This window comes from Elaeis guineensis, chromosome 11 (genome assembly GCF_000442705.2).
Source record: "Elaeis guineensis isolate ETL-2024a chromosome 11, EG11, whole genome shotgun sequence".
Lineage (NCBI taxonomy): Eukaryota > Viridiplantae > Streptophyta > Magnoliopsida > Arecales > Arecaceae > Elaeis > Elaeis guineensis.
Window position 1 is genome coordinate 54,671,902 of NC_026003.2, and position 17,169 is coordinate 54,689,070.

A 17,169-nucleotide genomic window follows, 5' to 3' on the forward strand; every position below is an offset into this window, starting at 1 on the left:
AATGGATGTCCAAGCCTGAGTATGGCTTGGCCAATTTGAGCATTGATTTGAAGGTACAATAAGATGGTCATATGATGAATGATAATTCCAATGTCTAATAGACACTAGGTATATGGCGCCTCCAATACCTATTTGAAATATTGGACTCATTATCACGCACTTTAATAGAAGGCTAAGAATAAGTTATCTCCATAACTATATCATTTTATGGACCTAATAATTTAGAAAATTTAATTTTATTTATTTGAGAATAAGAAAAGAAGTTTACCTACAAGTTGTAAATCCTCCCACTGACTTCACTAAGTCATATAGAGAATTAGACAAAAGCTAATCTAAAGGCACCTAAATCAGTCACACTGATTAACCTTGATGGCATGGGTTAGCTCGAATCGACTAGTGATCTAATCAAAATATAATCTACCAAGTTGGTCAGGTAAATGAGATCAGTGGGAGGGATATGCCATTAACTCACTGTAGATGCATCTAGATGAGTAGCTCCCAATTAAAAATCACTTGATCGAATCTGTCAAACTTACCTTAGATACCAACTGGTTAATTAGTTTTGATTTGGTCCACCAGAAGATTTAGGCTCAGCCACAGAGCCATGATCATGATCCATTTATTCAAGTCAAAAATATGAACTTGATCAAACTTCAACTATTGAGATTGATCTAGAAAAATTCTGACCTAATCTAATTTAACACTTGATTAGATTTAACTAATTTCTCTACTTGATCCATATATGTTTCTAACCCTAGGTCTTACCCATTAGAAGGACTTGATTCATGCTAACCCTTTGCCCATCGATTTATCTGGTGTCTTAATGATCTTCAATTCTCAAATCTGAAGAAAAAATAGGGAGCATTATGCATACAATTTTAAAAATTTTATGTAGTAGAACTATTAGATTAAATAATTTAACCTAATATAAGTGCATAAGATCTAATCTAGACTACCATACCAAGACCTATAATATGATTTAACATGCACATAAGATCTAAAAATAAAATTTGCATCGATCTAATCGATGTTGCAATCTAGATCTAACCCTTAGATCTATCAAAAACGATCAAATAATTTCAAAAACCATTATCAAACTATAAACTTCTGATCTCTGCTGGTCCAACACTTGGATAGATGCTCCTTCAGGTTGCTTGTAGCCACACGAAGTCATCCAGCCTCTACAGAACATCCATACGAAGATCGACATAGATCATGCTCTTTGGAATTGCTAGCTTGCAAGGATCTTCAAGACTGATTTCTCCCTTCTTCTTCAAGAACCTTGGATTCTCCAAAAGAAGAGAATATCTAGAGGAAGAGGAGAGGAGAAAGAGCTCTAGAGAAAAAATAAAACCAGCAAAGGATGAACGTATGGGGTGTCCACTATTGGGGCACCTTTATATAGACAAGGGATTATGGCTTAGGTCAAAGGGAGGGCGCCAATAGAGTCCACACAAAACACCTTTTGGGGATCTCAAAAATTTCATAATTGAGAGTTGGCATGAGGAAGAAGAACAGGAGTCTCACACACCCAAAAACTCTTCATAGAAATTTAGAAAAAAAATAATAGGTGTCACCCTTCTTTCCAAGTTTGAAAAATCACTTTCTTTCTTATCTTCTTATCTCTAATTCGGATCGCATTCAAATTAGGCAGGAGATAGAATCATGACTCATCATGCTTTGTCGCCTACCCTTACTGGGCCTCTCTTTTGATGCCAAAAATCTCAAGACAAATCTAATTTGGCATTGAGATCAAGTAGATGGTTCCAGGGTGGCGCAAGGATAAAGAGATAGAGTCCCTGTTGGCTTGGACTCTTCATTTCTGATTTAGTACTAAACCAAATCAAATCTGGTTTGAACCCAATGATAGAAATAAACTTAATCAAATTAGGAGCTCAATTACTCAATAAATTTCTAACCTAATTCAAAATTAACTGAGCCCAAGTCCTGATCAAATCAGGATCAAATTTCTTTTGCAATCAGGCTTGGTCAAATCAAATCCAAACTAAGTCAAATTGAATCCAATTCAATTAGACTTGATTCAAAGCTCTTTTCTCAATCAAATTGAGTCAATTAAAAATTTAATTACTAACTAATTCTTTATTAATAGTAGAGTCTCAATCCAGTGGGACTCTCCTCCAGAATCTCAGTCCTAGTAGGACTCCTCACCAAGTCACAATCCAATTGGACTCTTCAGCCATCAGATCTGTCCAAATCTTCTAATGTGTATGATCCCATAGGTTTGAATCAAAGTCAGTAGCATAAAATAATTTTTTATACTAATCGATGTAACCATCTAGCAATGGAATCCAATATCTGGATAGGTCGAAGGATTGCAAAGCAACATTCTAGAACCCACTAGCATATGATTATCGTATAATTCATCCTTTTGATCTTAATGCTCAAGGTGACCTAGGGTTTGACTTTGAACCTTAATATAGTCAACTATATTATATTTCAACCTTTCAAATCCATCACATGGATTATCTTGGTCAATATTTTATTAAATTAAAATATACTGATGCATATCTCCTATTAATTCAGAGGGGTCAATTTTATCTTGACTCACACACCGACTTGATAAGTCCTTGACTACACCCAGTATCCTTTTATCACTGAATTAGAAGCTCAAACGGTCTGGCACTAAAGTATAGTGAGTTGCTTATAAATCACCATGATGATCTCAGGTCTGAGGGACACTTTACGAGCTACTCTTGATAGCAGAGTACTTGGTGAATGATCACGTTCAATGCGAATGTACTCCTACATTCTATCTGCATGCCATAACAGTGTCTCCATACTCCTTGGTTAAGAGGACAACCAACTCATATAGCATACAATGACCTACACTCGATATTGCTATCATCCTATTAACAGTATATCATTTGATCGCAAATACTTTTAAGAACTAAACGATAAATTCTCTTTTGTCAATTAAATATAGTCCTAAGAATTTTATTACGACACAGGAGTTCAAAATAAGATGAATAAAATATGATGAAAAAGTTAAATAATTTTTATTAATAAAAATTTATATACATTTACAAGTATGAGAACAATCATCAACAGGCTAATGATTGGCTTTGAGAAATATTTTTCAACAACTCCCATTTGATCTAAAGTCAATCGATTTAGTATCATATACCCATCTTCGACTTGTGATCATCGAACTCTTTGATTTCAAGAGCTTTAGTAAATAGGTTAGTTAGGTTCTCCTTCCCATCGATCTTCTAAAGATTGATATCACCTCGATCCATGATCTCCCGGATAAGGTGGTAGCAGTGCAGAATATGCTTGGTGTGCTGATGAGACTTCGGCTCTTGGCTTGAGCAATGGCTCTAGTGCTGTCATAGTATAACAGGATAGGACCATCAACGGAGGGTGCCACTTCGAGCTCGTCGATAAACTTTCACAACCATACAGTTTTCTTCGCAGCATCGGATGCCGTGATATACTCCACCTCGCAAAAAGAGTCAGCCATGAAGTGCTGCTTGAAACTTTTTCAGTAGATTTCTCTATCTTTAGGATAAAAATATATTTCGACACACTCTTGCTATTATCATAATCTGACTGAAAGCTAGAATTGGTAAACCCCACTAGTTTCAAGTTAGTTTCACCGTATACAAGTCACTGATCCTTAGTATTTCTTAAATACTTAAGGATGGTCTTTATGACCTTTCAGTAATTTTTTTCTAGATCAGATTGGTATCTACTCACTATCCCTAGTGAATATGTCACGTCTGATCTTGTACATATCATGGCATATATTATAGAATCTACTATCGAAGCATATGAAACTCTACTCATGCGCTCTCTCTCTTGAGGAGTTGTCGAACAATCCCTCTTCGAGAGAGAAAATTTATGGCCTATCAAGAGACAGCCTTTCCTAGAATTATCCATGTAGAATTGCTTCAGCATAGTGTCTATGTACATGGACTGAGATAATCCAAGTAACCTTTTCAATCTATCTCTATAGATCTTCATCCCAAAGATGCAGGATGCTTCTCTCAAATCTTTCACAGAGAACTAAGATGATAACCAGATTTTTATTCTTTGTAATGCAGGGACGTCATTTTCGACTAAGAGAATATCATCCACATAAAAAATAAAGAATACAATTACAGAGTCATTTATCTATTTATAAATATAGAGTTCTCCTCTATTCCTATCGAAGCCATACGTTTTGATAACCTTATCAAAATGCATGTTCTAACTCCTAGATGTCTGCTTCAATCTATAAATGGATCTCTAAAGCTTGCACACTTTGGACTCATCTGTGGATATGAAATCCTCAGGTTGTATCATATATATCTCTTCTTCTAGCTTTTCATTTAGAAAAATTATTTTCATATCTATTTATCAGATTTCATAGTCCATGTATGCCGCTATCGCAAGTATAATCTGAATGAATTTAAGCATTGCCATAGAAAAAAATATCTCATCATAGTCAATACCATAACACTGACAATAACCCTTGGCAACCAAATAGACTTTATAGATCTCCACCTTTCCGTCTATGCCCCTCTTCCTTTTGAAGATCCATTTACACCCCATGGGTTTAATCCCTTTAGGTGGGTCAACTAATGTCCATACATCGTTGACCTTCATGGACTCCATTTCAGATTTCATGGCTTTAAGCCATTTATCAAAGTCGGTCATCTGCATTGCATCCATATAGGTGATCGGGTCCTCATTGTTCTCATCGAGTTCAACGGGATCCTTGTCCCAAACCAAAAAACTATAGTATCTATCCGGTTGATGCGATACTCTATCAGATCTCTTTAATGGTGTCTCTACAATAGCTTTCGAGTTTGACATCATCAAATCTGGTTCTGTGGGTTCACTAGACTGTGTCGGTTCTACCTGTCGAACTTCCTCAAGTTCAACTTTAGAGGCATTAATTCTTTCCCCAAGGAATTTTTTTTCCAAAAAGACTATCCTAAGGCTGACAAACACTTTTTTGTTGTCAGCAATGTAGAAATAATATCCTTTATTTTCTTTGGGATACCCTATAAAATTATATTTATCAGACCTAATTCTAAGTTCGTCTGTTTTCAAATGTTTGACATAAGCCGAATATCTCCAAACCCTGAGGTGAGAGAGCGCTGGCTTATGTCTGGTCTATATCTTATATGATGTTTTACTTACAGATTACTAGAAATCCTATCAAGGACATAACAAGCTGACTCGAGTGCATATCCCTAAAAGGATATCGACAGACTAGAAAAGTCCATCATGGATCGAACCATGTCCAACAGAGTTTGATTTCTCTTTTCCGACACACCATTATGTTGTAACATTTCAAAAGGTGTCCATTGAGAGAGAATCCCATTCTCCTTAATAAATATCAAAAATTTACTAGAAAGATATTCACCTCCTCGATCTGATCGAAGAGTTTTAATATTCTTTTCAGTTTGTTTCTCTACCTTATTACGAAATTATTTGAATATTTTAAATGATTCAAACTTATGTTTCATCAAGTAGACATACCCATATCCAAATAGATCATCTATGAACGTAATGAAATAGTGATACCCTCTTTTGGCACTTGTGCTCATGAGTTCACATACATCAATATGTACAAGGCCCAGAATATCACTGGCTCATTCACTTTTTTTAGTAAAAAGCGACTTGGTCATCTTTTCAAGTAGATAAGACTCATAGGTTGGTAATGATTCATAATCATTATCATCAAGAATTCTTTCTTGAGCTAACCTGTTCATCTTGTTTTTGTTGATATGACCAACTTACAATGCCAAAGATAGGCATCTGTGATATCGACTATTTTAGGATATTTATTAGACATGTACATTACATTAGACTATGATACAACATAAATACTATTGTTCAACTATCCACGCATTATAGTAACATCATTCAAAATGATATCACAAAAAAAAAATTTTATTGAAATTTTATAATTCGATTTGGCCAAAAGGCCTATAGAAATAAAATTTAAAAGAAAGCTGAGACAATAATGACATTTATTAAGAACAATAAAATGAGATTTGAATACAAGCTTAATAATTTTTAAAGCTAGAACTGGAACTGATCTTTTATCTCCAATATTCAGGAATCTCTCACCATCTCCAAATCTCCTACTGATCTGAAGATCCTGCAATGAATTACAAATATTAATAGGGTTATCGATATCTAATATCTAGGTCATTGTATCAAAAATAGAGAAGTTACAAGATATTATCATATAAGTATCTTGTCCAGCAATCGATTGCTTCTTTTTCTTTAGTCTGTTCGGATCTAGAGAAGCTAGGTATTGAGGATAGTTCTTCTTCTAGTGACCCTGCTTCTTACAATAGAAATACTTTGTCTGACTCTGGTCGGCCTTAAACTTGGGCTTCAGGGTTTGACTCCCAGCACTTTGCACTTTTTTATTATTCTTTTTTTTCCTTTCTTAAAGGGACGACGTCCATCCAAAGAAGATCCTCTCACTATATTCATCGTCTCTTTGTGGAGTTGGTGATCCTTCTCAAAAGTCTATAGCAACCCCAACAGACTGTGGTAGTTGACTACAGACTTCGTCATTCTAAAATGACTGAGAAACAGCAGGTAAGATTTGGGCAGAGAGTTTAAGATCACATCCTTCTCCAGCTGTTCATGCAAAGAGAAGTCAAGCTTGCTCAAACACTCGATCTATTCGATCATGTACAATACAAGATCAGTGACAGATACTCCTTCCCCCATTCGAGCATTGAAAATGATGCAACTAGTCTTGTGCCACTCAATATCATCGAGAGTATCGAAGGACTCTCTTAACATCTTGAGCATGTCCTCTAGCTGAGTCTCTTCAAACCTTTGACTAAACTCGTCGTTCATTGAAGCCCATATTATGCAATGAATCATGATGCGATCATTGAGCCACTTCAAATAAGTGTCTCGAATCGTGCCACGAGCATTGAGAGTAGGCTCCTCAGGTGTCAGGTCTGTAATAACATACAAGATCCACTCATACTCTAGGGTGATTTTAAGTTTTTGATACCAGTTATCGCAATTCAATCTCATCAACTTCTCACTATACTACAGTGATCGGAGCGACAAGTTTGAGGCCATATCTGAAGAGAAAATTGATAGTTCAAAATATGTATTTTTAAAATTTTATAGAAAAAAAATAAAAGATTAAACACTTTAATCTTCTAAACATGTCTTAGATTAGATTTAAACTACTATTAAGGATCTATGACATAAAAAATTTACATATAAAATCTGATATAAAAATAGAAAACTGCATCGATCACATCGATGCCCTGAATCTGATCTAACCATTAGATCATATTGGTTGAGTTCAAGACTCATCACCTTTTCATGGGTCGATGATCTTCACTGCTGGTAGGTATGGTACAAAGCTCTCACTGATGTCGAGTAGCCACACAAGTCGTCCGACCTCTACAAATCATCCACTCGAAGCCCTAAATGGATCTTTCTTCACAAGAGTGCTAGCTCGCGTCGAAGGCTCTAGATGGCTAACCCAAGCTTCTTTTTTCGGATCTCCTGAACTTTTTCAGATCAAAAGATGAAGCTTTACAAGAAGGTGGTGGTGTGGGAGATTGAACAAGTCTTACTCTTGTATTTTTCTTCTCACATAATCTAGAGTTGAAACCCTAGATCCTACACCTCATGCCTGAGAGGAAGAACACTTCCTCTATTTCTCCTGTGCGGAAGCCCAACCTACTCTCAACTTTTTATGCCCTAACTCTTAAATTTATCATATCAAAAATCACTTCTAATCTCATACAAAATTGATCCCTTCTTAAGGGTGGCGTCCCATGGAAGATAAGGATAAGAAAGAGGTAGTTTCGGTTCAATTTCAAACGTTGGTTGATCCTTATCACCAATTCAAATCAAATTTGAATTAAATTTTGAACCAAACTTCATTATTATCTATTGGGTATAAAATACCCCCAGCCGAAGTTCGTATCGGGAGTGACCCTCCCGGGACTCTACCGACGTCCAACCTTGGGCGACATCTTTTCGAACCTCTCCAGCGGTCGAGCTTCCACAATATTCTCAAGTTCTGCCGACGGATAAACTCCCACAGCTTCTTCCACAAGTGTCGATCGGGTTCCCCCGACGGACGAACTCCTGTCGCATCTCCCGAGCTTCTCCAGTGATAAGCTTCTTCGATCGTCTGTCAGGCTGCTCCAAGTGCTCTCTGGATTCTACTATCGGCCGACCTCCTACAAGAGTCAACCGTTCTCTGGACCTCTTCTAGATCTTTTCCATCAGGACTCGATCGACTCCAATTCGAATTTCTTCCAGAACTTTGTCAGTTTGTTAGTGGCCGAACTTTCCCAACAGCAGATCTCCATGACAGGCGGACTCCATTTAAGTTTCTATGGCAGTCGACCACCTTCCGGATTTCATCCGAGCTCCTACGGGAGCCGGACTTCTTCCCCAAACTCCTACTGGAGGTAGACTTCGTTCGAGCTCCTACGGGAGTCGGACTTCAGCCCTGAGCTCCTATTGCAGGTAGACCTCATCCGAATTCTTACAAGGATCGGACTCCGAGCCCCTACCGCAAGCGATCTACTCCGAACTTCTACTACAAGCGATCTACTCCAAGCTACCACTACAAGCGGTCTACTTCGAATTTCTACTACGAGCGGTCCACGTCGGATTTCTACTGTAAGCCTCCACCTGAGCTTCTATTATGAATGAATTCCTTCCAAACTTCTATTGCAGGCAGGCTTCGGCCGAGCTTCCGCAACAAATGATCCATATCCGGACTTCTACGGGAACAGACTCTGACCGAACTTCTGTAGCAGATAGATTTCGGACGAACTCCTACAACACACGGGCTCCAGCAGCCAAACCCCTCCAACAGGTGAACCTCTCCAGTGCCATCCGACATCCACTGCTGGTCGACCTTTTATCGGATTCTGCATGAAACCGAACTTCATCCACAGAAAGCCCCTGACCGAGCTTCTACAGTAGATGACCTTCGCCTGCAGTACTAGCGCCCAAGGCACCCAACGATAGAAGGCTCACCAGCAACATCCGAGCTCCTCTTAGATGGAGAGCTACCCCTCTCCACCAGACACCCCAACCGAGCTTCGACCGATGGGCCTGGACTCCTAGGCAGGCCATAGTAATGGCCACGACTCCACTCCACTACTCTCCGTAACAAACTCCTCATGGTCCCGAACGGCCCACTACCAGGCGGTTACAGTCGTCGCTGTCAATCTGTTACGCCCTCCATCTATAAAAAGAGGACCCCCAGATATGTTATTCTCTAGGCTCTAATCTCTATCTCAAAACTCTGCTAAAATTTTTGTTTGAGCACTCCATTCTTGTTGAGGTAGAGAACTGACTTGAGCGTCGGAGGATCTTGCCGGAGCACCCCAACTCTGGTTTAGACTTTCTTTGCAGGTCCCGACGGCGACCGTGACTCCCTCGACTTCAGCTTCTCCGACGCTGGCAGATTTTTGCACCAACAGGATTGGCACTGGAGGAAGGGTGGCACTGTGTCTTCGCAGTACCCTTGTTCTTAAAGGAGCGCTCAACGGGATCACCTCCGGTCATCTTCTCCGACATCTCCTCCTTCGGTTGCTTGCCTGATCTCCACCTGATGCCTCCCCGAAGGACACCCACCAGGTGGTCAACGACCTCCGCGGCCAGATCTCAGCGAGCTCCGCAAGCCCCGACCTCATCTCTGGTTTCTCAGGCTTCTCTTCCTCCGACGATGGCAGTCGGCATGGAGCAGTTTGACCTACTGGTTCAACAGGTCAGAGGCCTCACCGAAGCAGTGCAGGTCATGCAGCAACAGCCGCAGGCATCGGTGCGGCTGGAAAGAGCGTCACCGAAGTTCCAAAATCCGACGACCGGGCGGGCCACATGGGCCAGCCGCCCTGTCTTTCCCAGAAAAGAAAAACAAAAGGCGGAGAGTCCTCCGTCCAATCATGATTCAACCCCCAGAGAGTCCCTGCCTCCGCTCCACCAGAAGACCCTCGAGGCCCGCAATCGAGAGGACCTCCTGGATCAGAGATTCCAGGAGATGAATCGATGGATCGAAGAGCTCCGTCGTGCTCCCACTACCTACGGTGAGGACATCTGTACTGACCCTCCTTTCTCTCAAATAATCATGCAGGAACCAATCCCACCGAACTTCAAGCTCTCCCAATTCGAGAGCTACGACGGGACCTCTGATCCGATCGACCACCTGGAGGTCTTTCGAACCATGATGCTGCTCCATGGTGCGCCAGACGCCATCTTGTGTCGAGCTTTCTCGTCTTCCTTGAAGGGAGCAGCAAGGAACTGGTACTCGACACTGAAGTTGGTAATATCTTATCCTTTGACCAGATGAGTCACCAGTTTGTGGCTCATTTCATCAGCAGCCGGCATCCCCGATGAGGTTCGGAGTCCCTCATTAACATCAAGCAAAAGGAGGGAGAATTTATCCGAGCTTACGTCAACCGCTTCAACGCCGCCGCCCTGGAGGTCCGAAACCTGGACCAATCGATTGCAATGGCCGCCTTAAAGAGTGGCCTTCAGAAGAATGACCTCCTCTTCTCCTTGGAAAAGAAGTATCCCAGAGACTTTGCCGATCTGCTGGCTCGGGCCGAAGGATATGCCCGAGCGGAGGAAGCCTTCAAGCTGAAGAACGAGGAGGCCGCGAAGGAGCGACAGGTGGGTGACTCTAGCAGGCCCGCAGTTGAAAGAGGGCCGAGTGAAGCTCGGCCACGTTCTCGGACTCCTCCCAGGCACAAGCGCGCCCAGACTCATCCCCGAGCTCGCAGGCAGAGAAGCCCGGACCGCAGAGTTCGGTGGAGCTCTCCCCCAGGAAGATTCTGCAGCTATGCCCCCCTCAATGCATCGAAAACTCAGGTGCTGATGGAGGTTAGGAAGCAGCTCCCAAGGCCGGAAAGGATGCGCACACACCCCGAGAAGCGCAATCCTAACAAGTTCTGCCTCTACCATCGCGACCACGATCACGACACAGAGGAATGCATTCAACTCTGAGACGAGATCGAAGAGCTCATCAGACGAGGTCGGCTCGACAGGTTCATTCGACGTCGGCCTAAGGGTAGAGAGGATCGGCCAAGGGTCCTACCGCAACCTGAGCCGCCGAGGAGGGAAGAGCAGCTCGGAGATCGGCCTCCAATCGAGATCATCAACTCCATCTCTGGAGGACCTCGACGGGATGCAGACCTTCTACAACCATAGGATTTGAAAAATCTATAAATGTATTACTAACGACTTTGCTTTAAATCAAGATTCCTTTCAGATTTGCATATCTTTCCCTTTCGGCATAGACTCGTAACAACAGGGGATAACCCCTTCAGACAACAAAAACAAACCATGTTAGGAACAGGAGGAGAATCTTGTCCTAACATGAGCAAAGTTGGAAGTCTGGTTATTTTAAGACCGGATGGGGGGAGAGGCCCTACAATGTCCTTATATACCTCCACAGTCATGTTAGGGATAGGAGGAGAACCTTGTCCTAACATGAGCAAAGTCGAAGGCCCGGTTCTCCTTAGATCGGATGGGGGAAGAGGCCCTACAACACCCTCATACGCCCCTACAGCCATGATAGGGACAGGAGGAGAACCTTGCCCTAACATGAGCAAAGTCGAAGGCCCGGTTACTTTTAGACCAGATGGGGGGAGAGGCCCTACAATGCCCTTATGTGCCCCCACAGCCATGTTAGGGACAGGAGGAGAACCTCGCCCTAACATGAGTAAAGTCGAAGGCCCGGTTACTTTTAGATCGGATGGGGGGAGAGGCCCTGCAACGCCCATATATGCCCCCACAGCCCTGTTAGGAACAGGAGGAGAACCTCATCCTAACCTGAGCTGAAATCGACTACATCAGGAATAGGAGGAGAACCTCATCCTGATGCCAACTAAGATCCGATCGTTCAAGACCTGATAAGAAAAAAGAGAACCTTCTCGATGGCCCCTCTATGCTCCCGCGACCTTGTAAAGAGTTGGGGAGAACCATTACTTAAAAAGAGGAGGGAGATGCGAAGAAAAAATGACGGACTACACCAGTGAAAAATGGAAGCCAAACTATACCAAAGACACAAAGCACCTTGCCTCAATGAAGAAGGAGACCCCTCATTAAAAACCCTTAGTCTCTAAGAGGGAACTCAACACAGGCCAAGGACAGATCGACTTCCTCAAGGCAACTCAAATGGCCCAAAAAAAAAAGAACAAGAAAGAGAAAGAGAGACCTACGGTCATGAACGAAAAGGCAAATCAACACGACAACGGCTAGAAACCTTCAAACGATGTCGACATCGAACAAGTCAAAAGATAAAAGAAATTCGGTAACGACGACCTAATACAAGAATGAATAAGGTAATGAAATTTTTTTTTTCATTTCATTAGCAAAATATACTTTACAGAGCCCAGAAGGCCAAAAAAGAAAAATGACAAGAACAGAAAAAGAGGACATATAGAAGGACGGAAGGCAAAAAGAGCCCTAAGGGAGCTCGACCTCTTCCGACTTCAAACTTTCAGTTTCGACCCTCATCAGGGAGTGCCTTATGCTTTCGACTTCTTCTTCCAATTCTTTCTTCCTTATCAGCATCTCCAGACACATCTGATGAAACCGTTGGCTTTCGTTCTCCGCCTCTCGGAGCCTTTTTCTCAGGACCTCGGACTCTGCCTCCACATCCTTGACCACTGCTGCTCGTATGCCAGCTGGATCTTCAACTGCTGCAGCTCGATCCCCCCTCACCAAGAGCGACGGATAGCTCTTCTATGGTTCCTCTCAGGGATCGAAGTTCGTCGGGGTCCCGAACAGGGATGAATTGGGCTCCTTCAGATAACTGCCTTTGAAGGTGGGCAACCTCATCGGTCGCCATCCTGAGCTTCCTCCTGTAGTCATCCACCTGCTTGCACCAGCCGGCTCGGTATGCATTGTAGTTCGACTCGTGTCCTGGAGCTGTTGCTGAAGGTCGGAGAACTCTTCGACCATTCTCGATCGTGGTCGGCCCGAGTCGAAAGCCAGGACGAGCTTCCTTCCAGCTGGCCGATATTCTCTCGTGCAGCCGACAGCTCCGCTTCAAGAGAGCTGATCTTGGAAGTCTGAGTCCAGGATCGGTCGCTGGTGCACTTCTTGTGTTCCTCGAGCTCCTTCTCAAAGTTCGCCTTCCTCTGGCTGTAATCCATGATCCCTTTCACGTGGAGGTTCGGAAGTGGGTGGCCTCTGCAGTGGCCTCTGAGTGGCTCTCCCTCAGCCTGCAAAGTTCGTCCTCCATCTCCTTCGACTTTTTTGTTAAATGATGAACTTTCTTCCTCAGATGTCGGATCGTGGACTTCAGCAAAACTCCCTGTGGCAACGGAAGTACTTCAGCAGGATACTACCATCGGGAGACAAAAGCATCAAGGTGTGGCTCATTGCAGAAAAAAAAGGAAAAAAAGAAGAAAAGGAAAGATGGAATACTCACAGGATCCAGGGGACTCATGCCAATGTTGAACAGGAATTACTCCTTCAGAAGGTTGGGAAGGGAAGAGTTGGATAACTAAGGAGTTTCTGGGCGGCTTGAAGGTCGTCCTCCCCAAGCTAGGAGCCCGACGGACGGAGGCCCTCAGGGAGCCCCAAGGGGGCAATCCCAGCCTCAAGGTCGGACATTGGACATAGAGGTACTTCCCCTTCCAGTTATGGATAGAAGAGGGAGCACCTTTCAGCAACCCCTTCTTACTGAACTGGGGGGAGAAGTACCACCAGTCCTTTACCGAGGGGTGGCGCTTGAAGGTGTAAAAATACCTAAATAAAGGATGGGATGGCTGAACTTTGACTATGTGGCAAAGGGAGAGGAACCCTATCAAAAACTTAAAAGAGTTCGGCGTGATTGAAGCTAAAGAAATGTCTAGAAAATGAAAAAGAGCGACGACTAAGGATGGAAGCGGGAGCCAGAGTCTAGTACGGAAGGCCTCCTGGTACAGACAGAAACGGCCAGGTAGGGGGGTGCTAGCCCGGTCGGCTGGACCAGGAAGCTCCAGATCGTACTCCGGAGGAACTCCATACTGAACCCTTATCAGTAGGAGTTCATCCGGAGTCAGAGAACAGAGAATGGCATCCGACGCAAAAATCGGATTAGGTCCAGCCCTAGTTATGGGCTCATCTACGGTATGAGGGTTCTGAGGGACTGAGGTAGACGAACTCCTGGAACTGCTAGAGGTGGAGGTGCTAGAAGACATTTCAAGCAAAAATCCTAGAAATTCTAGAAAAATTGAGAGAAATAAGAGACGAAAGGTTCGTGGGGAACCAAATAGGTGGAATGTGGTAGAAGAAAAATGAAGAAGAAGGAACACCTAAATGACAAGAGAAGGAACGAAAGTTCTGGAACTAACCTATGTTGCTCCGAAGGATGCAGAGATGCAGGGACAGGGATGACCCGAAGAACACCTAGGGCCAAAACAGACATCGAGGAAGGTCAGAGCTCTCAGAAAGAAGATGGGCACCAACAGGACTTTCAGGTAAAATGAAACTCCCGGGGGAAGAAGGGCGGGTTTAAATAGACCTTGGGATCCAGCGTAATAATGATTGCGGATCTCCCCAGGCCGACCCATATTCGCCACGTGTCCCACTCGCCACAGTAGGCGGCTAAAAATGGCTGACAGCTGGCAGAGCCATCATTGCATCGTACCTGGAGCAACGCTCCAGCAGAAATTTTGAAAAGTCTCTTCAGATCGCCCCGATTTGAAAAGACTCCGACACGCGTGCATTAAATCCTAGGATATCTGAGGGCGATCGCGCATAGAATTCAAGGGAGCAACTTTGACTGTGAAAATTTCTCTATACTTCCTTCATTCGAAACTCGAACTCGAAAGTAGGAGGACTAGTGTTGGGTATAAAATACCTCCCAGCCAAAGTTCGTATCGGGAGTGACCCTCCCGGGACTCTACCGACTCCAACCTTGGGCGACATCTTTTCAAACCTCTCCGACGATCGAGCTTCCGCAATATTCCCAAGTTCTGCCGACGGATAAACTCCCACAGCTTCTTCCACAAGTGTCGACCGGGTTCCCCCGATGGATGAACTCCTGCCACATCTCCCGGGCTTCTCCAGTGATAAGCTTCTTCAATCGTCTGTCAGGCTGCTCCAAGTGCTCTCTGGATTCTACTATCGGCCGACCTCCTACAAGGGTCAACCGTTCTCCGGACCTCTTCCAGATCTTTTCCAACAGGACTCGATCGACTCCAATCCAAATTTCTTCCAGAACTTCATCAGTTCGTCAGTGGCCGAACTTTTCCAACAGCAGATCTCCACGACGGGCGAACTCCATCCAAGTTTCTACGATGGTCGACCGCCTTTCGGATTTCATTCGAGCTCCTATGGGAGCCGGACTTCTTCCCCGAACTCCTACTGTAGGTAGACTTCATCCGAGCTCCTATGGGAGCTGGACTTCAGCCCTGAGCTCCTATTGCAGGTAGATCTCATCCGAATTCTTACAAGGGCCAGACTTCAAACCCCCACCGCAAGCGATCTACTCCGAGCTTCTACTACAAGCGATCTACTCCAAGCTACCACTACAAGCAGTCTACTTCGAATTTCTACTACGAGCGATCCACGTCGGATTTCTACTGTAAGCCTCCATCTAAGCTTCTATTGTGAACGAATTCCTTCCAAACTTGTATTGCAGGCAGGCTTCGGCCGAGCTTCCTCAACAAATGATCCCCATCCGGACTTCTACAGGAACCAGTCTCCGACCGAACTTCTGTAGCGGACAGATTCTGGATGAACTCCTACGACACACGGGCTCCAGCAGTCGAACCCCTCCAGCGGTGAACCTCTCCAGCGCCATCCGACATCCACTGTCGGTCGACCTTCTGTCGGATTCTGCATGAAACCGAACTTCATCCACAGAAAGCCCCTGATCGAGCTTCTACAGCAGATGACCTTCGCCTGCAGTACTAGCACCCAAGGCACCCAACAGTAGAAGGCTCGCCAGCAACATCCCAGCTCTTCTTAGATGGAGAGCTACCCCTCTCCACCAGACACCCCAACCGAGCTTCGGCCGACGGGCCTGGACTCCCTGACAGGCCATAGTAATGGCCATGACTCTGCTCCACTTCCTGTAACGGATCCCACGTGGCTCCATCATGCTCTGGCAAGTCACGACAACGGACATCACTCCACTCTCCACAACAGGCTCCACATGGCAGGCCACGGCGATGGCCATGACTCCACTCCACTACTCTCCATAACAAACTCTTCATGGCCCCGAACGGCCCACTACCAGGCGGTTACAGACGTCGCTGTCAATTTGTTACGCCCTCCGCCTATAAAAAGGGGACCCCCAGATACGTTATTCTCTAGGCTCTAATCTCTATCTCAAAATTTTGTTAAAATTTTTATTCGAGCACTCCATTCTTGTTGAGGTAGAGAACTGACTTGAGCATCGGAGGATCTTGTCGGAGCACCCCCAACTCCGGTTTAGACTTTCTTTGCAGGTCCCGACGACGACCGCGACTCCCTCGACTCCAGCTTCTCCGACGTTGGTAGATTTTTGCACCAACATTATCTTAAGAACTCAGAAAGTGGTTGACCAATGTTAGAATGGCATAAAAAATCTCATGCAAAAGTACTTTATGCATGGAGAAAGGTGGTGACGTGAAGAGAAGAGTCCAACTCAATTTGGACTCTAGATTTTCATTCAAATTTAAATCTATTTGAACTCAAATTTAAATCAACCAATTTTTAATTTAATAAAAATTAGATGAGAATATGGAAAAGACTTTTGGGTATGAGAAAAAATCATGTAAAAAATTTTTTGCGTGAAGAATAAGAGGGCACAGAGAAAGGAGGTGCAAGGGATTTGAATTTGAATTATTTTTTCATCCAATTAAATTTTTAACCCAACTGAATTAGGTTAGATCCAATTGGACCACTAAATCTAATCTAATTAGGTAGCAAATAGCTTTGATCCAAACTTTAATGCTGAATCAAATTGAGCTAATTAGTAATCTTATTACTAATCAATCCTCCTATAATTCATCAATAATTAGTGAAGTGATTTATTGTAACTTTTGCACAAGGTTAATCATCAATCGAATTGAAATTTTTATCCTAAAATAATTCTTAATCGTCGATCACCATATGATCAGTTAGAAATTTTTTTTTGAGTGTGACTCTATAGCTTCGACCCTAAGTCGGTAATATAGGAACAATCTTTCTATACCAATCAAAGTGACTATCTAGTAA